The 8,770-nt window shown below is 63.3% G+C and overlaps 2 non-coding genes across 2 annotated transcripts; both read left to right on the forward strand.

The window, feature by feature from the left end:
- Positions 1-313: 313 nt before the first annotated feature.
- LOC131871549 (5S ribosomal RNA) lies at positions 314-432 on the forward strand. Its single transcript, XR_009369764.1, has one exon. It is a non-coding gene; the product is annotated as a 5S ribosomal RNA (ribosomal RNA).
- A 7,806-nt stretch (positions 433-8,238) lies between these two features.
- LOC131871560 (5S ribosomal RNA) lies at positions 8,239-8,357 on the forward strand. Its single transcript, XR_009369775.1, has one exon. It is a non-coding gene; the product is annotated as a 5S ribosomal RNA (ribosomal RNA).
- The last annotated feature ends 413 nt before the right edge of the window (positions 8,358-8,770 follow it).

Here is an 8,770-nt window from a genome sequence, read left to right on the forward strand (position 1 = left end):
GCCCCGAACATGCACCAAGGTGCACTCGGCCCACATGTGAGCGCAGGTCGTTGCGCCCGAGGTGGTGTGTGGGCACCGCGTTGCAGACGGGACACTGCACGCACACGACGCCCCCTCCAGGTGCACGCACGTAGGCCGGGCCGGGTGCACACCCGACGCCCTAGCAAGGTGCGCGCACCCGGGCAGGGCTCACACTTGGCGAACGGGGCGCACTTCGCGAGGGAGGGTGTGCACCTCGACGGGGGTGGGTGGCCGGGGTGGATTCGCACGTGGGTCGCGGTTTGCTAAGTACACACTGCGACAAGCTCATAACGGGTGCGATCATACCAGCGTTAGTGCACCGGATCCCATCAGAACTCCGCAGTTAAGCGCGCTTGGGCCGGAGTAGTACTGGGATGGGTGACCTCCCGGGAAGTCCCGGTGTTGCACCCTTTTTTAGTTTTTCGCCGGGCGTCGCAATGCTATTTGAATAAACCTTTTGCCCGTTTGCGTTCTCGTCGGGGCCGGGCCGGGCCGGGGTGCGCTGCCCGCACTACCGCGCGCGCGGGGGCGACACCGAGCGCGCACCCGAGGCGCCCCGAGCACACAGGCCACGGTGCAACCCGGGCGTTGTGCGCGCACCCCGGTGCGCCCGAGGTGCTGCGCGCGCACCCAGGTGAAATCGGTGTGCACCTCGGCCAGTGCGCGCTCGGTCGAGTCGCGCACGTTGGCCAAGGTGCACGGTGATGTTTCTTACTCTAAGGTTCCGCACCAGACGCCCGGGACAGGTGAGCGAAGCTGGGCGGGGCCGGGTGCGCGGCCGGGGCAGGTGCACGCAGCTGGAGAGAGCTTTGGAGCACACTTCGGAGCGCACCAATGATGCGCTCCATTCAAAAGTTTCCTGAAAAGGCAAAAAAAGTTGAGATTATAGAATTTCCCACTTGAGAGATTGTAAAAAAAAAAAATTTAAAATGAAGGAAACGCGGGTGCCAAGGTGTGCGCAGCCCAGCCAAGGTGTGCGCACCAAGGCGCCCACCCTGGCGAAGGTGCACGCAAGGTGCGCACCCGAGGCAAACCGGACAATTAACCCAACTTTCGACTTCGCGCGCACCTTGGAGCGCACTTCGGAGCGCTCCTTGGTGCGCACCAATCTTGGGCACCTCGGAGTGCACCATGGCGCCCACCAAGGTGCGCACCCGGGGCAAACCGAGCTCCGACTTCGTGCGCACCTTGGAGCGCACGAAAGGTGCGCACCATGGCGCCCACCAAGGTGCGCAGCCCAGCCAAGGCGTGCGCATCAAGGTGCGCACCCTGGCGAAGGTGCGCACCCGGGGCAAACCGAGCTCCGACTTCGTGCGCACCTTGGAGCGCACAAAAGGTGCGCAACCCAGCCAAGGTGTGCGCACCCCGGTCAAACCGAGCTCCGAATCGTGCGCACCAGAGGTGCACGCCATCGTGCGCACCTTGGAGCACACTTCGGAGCCCTCCTTGGTGCGCGCCGATGTTGCGCACCTCGGAGCGCACCCGGGGAAAACAATGCAATTAACCCGACTTTCGACTTCGTGGGCACCTCGGAGCGCTCTCGGGTTCGCACCTCGGAGCACACCGAGGTGCGCACCTTTGATGCGCTGCCTTCACCAATTTCCAGAAAAGGCAAGAAAACATTGAGAAAGGTGTGCGCACCGAGGTGCCCACCCTGGCGAAGGTGCACGCGAGGTGCGCACCCGGGGCAAACCGGGCTCCGACTTCGTGCACGCCGCACCTTGGAGCACACTTCGGAGCGCTCCTTGGTGCGCACCAGGGCGCGCAACCCAGCCGAGGTGCCCACCCCGGCGAAGGTGCACGCGAGGTGCGCACCCGGGGCAAACCGGGCTCCGACTTCGTGCACGCCATGGTGCCCACCGCGGCGAAGGTGCACGCGAGGTGCGCACCCGGGGCAAACCGGGCTCCGACTTCGTGCACGCCGCACCTTGGAGCACACTTCGGAGCGCTCCTTGGTGCGCACCATGGTGCCCACCAGGGCGCGCAACCCCGCCGAAGGTGCACGCGAGGTGCGCACCCGGGGCAAACCGGGCTCCGACTTCGTGCACGCCGCACCTTGGAGCACACTTCGGAGCGCTCCTTGGTGCGCACCATGGTGCCCACCAGGGCGCGCAACCCCGCCGAAGGTGCACGCGAGGTGCGCACCCGGGGCAAACCGGGCTCCGACTTCGTGCACGCCATGGTGCGCACCGCGGCGAAGGTGCGCACCCGGGGCAAACCGGGCTCCGACTTCGTGCACGCCGCACCTTGGAGCACACTTCGGAGCGCTCCTTGGTGCGCACCAGGGCGCGCAACCCAGCCGAGGTGCCCACCCCGGCGAAGGTGCACGCGAGGTGCGTACCCGGGGCAAACCGGGCTCCGACTTCGTGCACGCCGCACCTTGGAGCACACTTCGGAGCGCTCCTTGGTGCGCACCATGGTGCCCACCAGGCCGCGCAACCCAGCCAAGGTGTGCGCACCAAGGTGCACGCGAGGTGCGCACCCGGGGCAAACCGGGGTCCGACTTCGTGCACGCCGCACCTTGGAGCACACATCGGGGCGCTCCCGGGTTCGCACCGGCGTTGCGCACCGTGGTGGGCACCTCGGAGCACACCAAGGTGGGCAGCGAGGTGCGCACCTTTGATGCGATGCCTTCACTAATTTCCATAAAAGGCAAAAAAAAAACGAGATTTTAAAATTTCCGTTTTGAAAGATAGTGAGAAAAAGGGAATGCTGGTGCCATCTTGAGCCCGCCCTGGTGCGCAGCCCAGCCAAGGTGTGCGCACCAAGGTGCCCACCCTGGCGAAGGTGCGCGCCCGGGCAATTAACCCAACTTCCAACTTCGCGCGCGCCAGGGTGGGAGCGCACCCAACAACCGGGCCTGGGAAGAGCCAATGCGAGAAACCCCACCAAACGCTCTGACAAAAAAAGAGGGGGCGCTCCAGTAACCCCGCTTCGGAGCGCACCCTGGGCAAACCCAGCCAAGGTGCCCACCCCGGCCAAGGTGCAGGCGAGGTGCGCACCCGGGGCAAACCGGGCTCCGACAACGTGCACGCCGCACCTTGGAGCACACTTCGTAGCGCTCCCGGGTGCGCACCTCAGAGCACACCAAGGTGGGCAGCGAGGTGCGCACCTTTGATGCGCTGCCTTCACTAATTTCCAGAAAAGGCAAAAAAAAAAGGAGATTTTAAAATTTCCGTTTTGAAAGATAGTGAAAAAAACGGAACGCGCGTGCCATCTTGAGCCCGCCCTGGTGCGCAGCCCAGGTAAGGTGCCCACCCTGGCAAAGGTGCGCACCCGGGCAATTAACCCTACTTCCGACTTCTGTGCGCGCCAGGGTGGCAACCGGGCCTCGGAAGAGCCAATGCGAGAAACCCCACCAAACGCTCCGACAAAAAAAGAGGCGGCGCTCCAATAACCCCGCTTCGGAGCGCAGCCGGGGCAAACCCAGCCAAGGTGCCCACCCCGACGAAGGTGCACGCGAGGTGCGCACCCGGGGCAAACCGGGCTCCGACAACGTGCACGCAGCACCTTGGAGCACACTTCGAAGCACTCCCGGGTGCCCACCGGCGTTGCGCACCGTGGTGGGCAGCGAGGTGCGCACCTTTGATGCGCTGCCTTCACTAATTTCCAGAAAAAGGCAAAAAAAAATGAGATTTTAAAATTTCCGTTTTGAAAGATAGTGAAAAAAAAGGAACGCGGGTGCCATCTTGAGCCCGCCCTGGTGCGCAGCCCAGGCAAGGCATGCGCACCAAGGTGCCCACCCGAGGTGCACACCCGGGGCAAACCGGGCTCCGACTTCGTGCAGGCCGCACCTTGGAGCACACTTCGGAGCGCTCCTTGGTGCGCACCATGGTGCCCACCAGGGCGCGCAACCCAGCCAAGGTCTGCACACTAAGGTGCCCACCCCGGCGAAGGTGCACGCGAGGTGCGCACCCGGGGCAAACCGGGCTCCGACTTCGTGCACGCCATGGTGCCCACCGCGGCGAAGGTGCACGCGAGGTGCGCACCCGGGGCAAACCGGGCTCCGACTTCGTGCACGCCGCACCTTGGAGCACACTTCGGAGCGCTCCTTGGTGCGCACCATGGTGCCCACCAGGGCGCGCAACCCAGCCAAGGTGTGCGCACCAAGGTGCACGCGAGGTGCGCACCCGGGGCAAACCGGGGTCCGACTTCGTGCACGCCGCACCTTGGAGCACACATCGGAGCGCTCCCAGGTTCGCACCAGCGTTGCGCACCTTTGATGCGCTGCCTTCACTAATTTCCAGAAAAGGCAAAAAAAAACGATATTTTAAAATTTCCGTTCTGAAAGATAGTGAAAAAAACGGAACGCGGGTGCCATCTTGAGCCCTTCCTGGTGCGCAGCCCAGGCAAGTTGTGCGCACCAAGGTGCCCACCCTGGCGGAGGTGCGCGCCCGGGGCAAACCGGGCTCCGACTTCGTGCACTGCATGGTGCCCACCAAGGCGCGCAACCCAGCCAAGGTGCCCACCGCAGCGAAGGTGCACGCGAGGTGCACACCCGGGGCAAACCGGGCTCCGACTTCGTGCACGCCGCACCTTGGAGCACACTTCAGAGCGCTCCTTGGTGCGCACCAGGGCGCGCAACCCAGCCGAGGTGCCCACCCCGGCGAAGGTGCACGCGAGGTGCGCACCCGGGGCAAACCGGGCTCCGACTTCGTGCACGCCATGGTGCCCACCGCGGCGAAGGTGCGCACCCGGGGCAAACCGGGCTCCGACTTCGTGCACGCCGCACCTTGGAGCACACTTCGGAGCGCTCCTTGGTGCGCACCATGGTGCCCACCAGGCCGCGCAACCCAGCCAAGGTGTGCGCACCAAGGTGCACGCGAGGTGCGCACCCGGGGCAAACCGGGGTCCGACTTCGTGCACGCCGCACCTTGGAGCACACATCGGGGCGCTCCCGGGTTCGCACCGGCGTTGCGCACCGTGGTGGGCACCTCGGAGCACACCAAGGTGGGCAGCGAGGTGCGCACCTTTGATGCGATGCCTTCACTAATTTCCATAAAAGGCAAAAAAAAAACGAGATTTTAAAATTTCCGTTTTGAAAGATAGTGAGAAAAAGGGAATGCTGGTGCCATCTTGAGCCCGCCCTGGTGCGCAGCCCAGCCAAGGTTTGCGCACCAAGGTGCCCACCCTGGCGAAGGTGCGCGCCCGGGCAATTAACCCAACTTCCAACTTCGCGCGCGCCAGGGTGGGAGCGCACCCAACAACCGGGCCTGGGAAGAGCCAATGCGAGAAACCCCACCAAACTCTCTGACAAAAAAAGAGGGGGCGCTCCAGTAACCCCGCTTCGGAGCGCACCCTGGGCAAACCCAGCCAAGGTGCCCACCCCGGCCAAGGTGCAGGCGAGGTGCGCACCCGGGGCAAACCGGGCTCCGACAACGTGCACGCCGCACCTTGGAGCACACTTCGTAGCGCTCCCGGGTGCGCACCTCAGAGCACACCAAGGTGGGCAGCGAGGTGCGCACCTTTGATGCGCTGCCTTCACTAATTTCCAGAAAAGGCAAAAAAAAAAGGAGATTTTAAAATTTCCGTTTTGAAAGATAGTGAAAAAAACGGAACGCGCGTGCCATCTTGAGCCCGCCCTGGTGCGCAGCCCAGGTAAGGTGCCACCCTGGCAAAGGTGCGCACCCGGGCAATTAACCCTACTTCCGACTTCGTGCGCGCCAGGGTGGCAACCGGGCCTCGGAAGAGCCAATGCGAGAAACCCCACCAAACGCTCCGACAAAAAAAGAGGCGGCGCTCCAATAACCCCGCTTCGGAGCGCAGCCGGGGCAAACCAAGCCAAGGTGCCCACCCCGACGAAGGTGCACGCGAGGTGCGCACCCGGGGCAAACCGGGCTCCGACAACGTGCACGCAGCACCTTGGAGCACACTTCGAAGCACTCCCGGGTGCCCACCGGCGTTGCGCACCGTGGTGGGCAGCGAGGTGCGCACCTTTGATGCGCTGCCTTCACTAATTTCCAGAAAAAGGCAAAAAAAAATGAGATTTTAAAATTTCCGTTTTGAAAGATAGTGAAAAAAAAGGAACGCGGGTGCCATCTTGAGCCCGCCCTGGTGCGCAGCCCAGGCAAGGCATGCGCACCAAGGTGCCCACCCGAGGTGCACACCCGGGGCAAACCGGGCTCCGACTTCGTGCAGGCCGCACCTTGGAGCACACTTCGGAGCGCTCCTTGGTGCGCACCATGGTGCCCACCAGGGCGCACCCGAGGCAAACCGGGCTCCGACTTCGTGCACGCCGCACCTTGGAGCACACATCGGAGCGCTCCCAGGTTCGCACCAGCGTTGCGCACCTTTGATGCGCTGCCTTCACTAATTTCCAGAAAAGGCAAAAAAAAACGATATTTTAAAATTTCCGTTCTGAAAGATAGTGAAAAAAACGGAACGCGGGTGCCATCTTGAGCCCTTCCTGATGCGCAGCCCAGGCAAGTTGTGCGCACCAAGGTGCCCACCCTGGCGGAGGTGCGCGCCCGGGGCAAACCGGGCTCCGACTTCGTGCACTGCATGGTGCCCACCAAGGCGCGCAACCCAGCCAAGGTGCCCACCGCAGCGAAGGTGCACGCGAGGTGCGCACCCGAGGTGCACACCCGGGGCAAACCGGGCTCCGACTTCGTGCACGCCGCACCTTGGAGCACACTTCAGAGCGCTCCTTGGTACGCACCAGGGCGCGCAACCCAGCCAAGGTGCTCACCCCGGCGAAGGTGCACGCGAGGTGCGCACCCGGGGCAAACCGGGCTCGGACTTCGTGCACGCCGCACCTTGGAGCACACATCGGAGCGCTCCCGGGTTCGCACCAGCATTGCGCACCTTTGATGCGCTGCCTTCACTAATTTCCAGAAAAGGCAAAAAAAAGAAAAAAATGAGATTTTAAAATTTCCGTTTTGAAAGATAGTGAAAAAAACGGAACGCGGGTGCCATCTTGAGCCCGCCCTGGTGTGCAGCCCAGGCAAGTTGTGCGCACCAAGGCACCCACCCTGGCCAAGGTGGGTCACGGGGTGGGTCCTAGGGTGGGTAACGGGGTGGGTACTAAGGTGCGTGCCAAGGTGGGTCATAGGGTGGGTGCCAAGGTGGGCACCAGGGTGGGTGTGCACCAACCCTAGCCAGGGTAGGTCACGGGGTGGTTGTCGGGGTGGGCGTCAAGGAGCCAAGGTGGGTGGCAAGTAGCCAAGTTGCGTGCCAAGGTGGGTGTCGGGGTGGGTGCCAAGGATCCAAGGTGGGTGCCAAGGAACCAAGGTGGGTGTCTGGGTGGGTGCCGAGGTGGGAGCCAGGGTGGGTCCCAAGGTGAGTGCAAAGGTGGGTGCCAGGGTCAAGGTGAGTGCCAATGTGGGTTCCAAGGTGCCAGGGTCAGGGTGAGTGCCAATGTGGGTTCAAAGGTGCTAAGTTGGGTGCGAGGTTGGGTGCGAGGGTGGGTGGGTGCCAAGGTGTGCTAGGTGGAAGCCCGGGTGGGTCGGCATCCCATGGGTGTCGAGTTGGGTGCCTGATGGGTGCTTCTTGTCAAGTTTTAGTCGTCGGGACTCATTTCGAGCCTTAGAGGTCGTTTCTTGTCCGGTTGCCCTGTCTTCGACCTGGGAACCCAATTTTGGTCCTCGGGTCCCATTTTTTTTTGTCTCGCATCCCACTTTTGGCCTGTGGCCTTTTCGGGGTCGATTCTCGTTTTGGGCATCAGAGCATGTTTCTTCTCCTAAAACCCAATATTTGTTTATTAAGTCTCGGAACACATTTTTGTTCTCGTGGACCCATCATGGGTCTTGGAACGCATTTGTGGTCCTTGGGTCCCATTTTGCATCCCGAAACTTGTGTTTTGGTGCTTGATCCCTATTTTGGGTGCCCACCTTGCACCAAGTGCGCACCCGGGGCAAACCGAGCGCCTTGGTGCACCGGGGCAAGATCGAGCGTGCACCCGAGGCGCCCCGAACATGCACCAAGGTGCACTCGGCCCACATGTGAGCGCAGGTCGTTGCGCCCGAGGTGGTGTGTGGGCACCGCGTTGCAGACGGGACACTGCACGCACACGACGCCCCCTCCAGGTGCACGCACGTAGGCCGGGCCGGGTGCACACCCGACGCCCTAGCAAGGTGCGCGCACCCGGGCAGGGCTCACACTTGGCGAACGGGGCGCACTTCGCGAGGGAGGGTGTGCACCTCGACGGGGGTGGGTGGCCGGGGTGGATTCGCACGTGGGTCGCGGTTTGCTAAGTACACACTGCGACAAGCTCATAACGGGTGCGATCATACCAGCGTTAGTGCACCGGATCCCATCAGAACTCCGCAGTTAAGCGCGCTTGGGCCGGAGTAGTACTGGGATGGGTGACCTCCCGGGAAGTCCCGGTGTTGCACCCTTTTTTAGTTTTTCGCCGGGCGTCGCAATGCTATTTGAATAAACCTTTTGCCCGTTTGCGTTCTCGTCGGGGCCGGGCCGGGCCGGGGTGCGCTGCCCGCACTACCGCGCGCGCGGGGGCGACACCGAGCGCGCACCCGAGGCGCCCCGAGCACACAGGCCACGGTGCAACCCGGGCGTTGTGCGCGCACCCCGGTGCGCCCGAGGTGCTGCGCGCGCACCCAGGTGAAATCGGTGTGCACCTCGGCCAGTGCGCGCTCGGTCGAGTCGCGCACGTTGGCCAAGGTGCACGGTGATGTTTCTTACTCTAAGGTTCCGCACCAGACGCCCGGGACAGGTGAGCGAAGCTGGGCGGGGCCGGGTGCGCGGCCGGGGCAGGTGCACGCAGCTGGAGAGAGCTTTGGAGCACACTTCG

Source organism: Cryptomeria japonica, unplaced genomic scaffold (genome assembly GCF_030272615.1).
Source record: "Cryptomeria japonica unplaced genomic scaffold, Sugi_1.0 HiC_scaffold_423, whole genome shotgun sequence".
Taxonomy (NCBI): domain Eukaryota; kingdom Viridiplantae; phylum Streptophyta; class Pinopsida; order Cupressales; family Cupressaceae; genus Cryptomeria; species Cryptomeria japonica.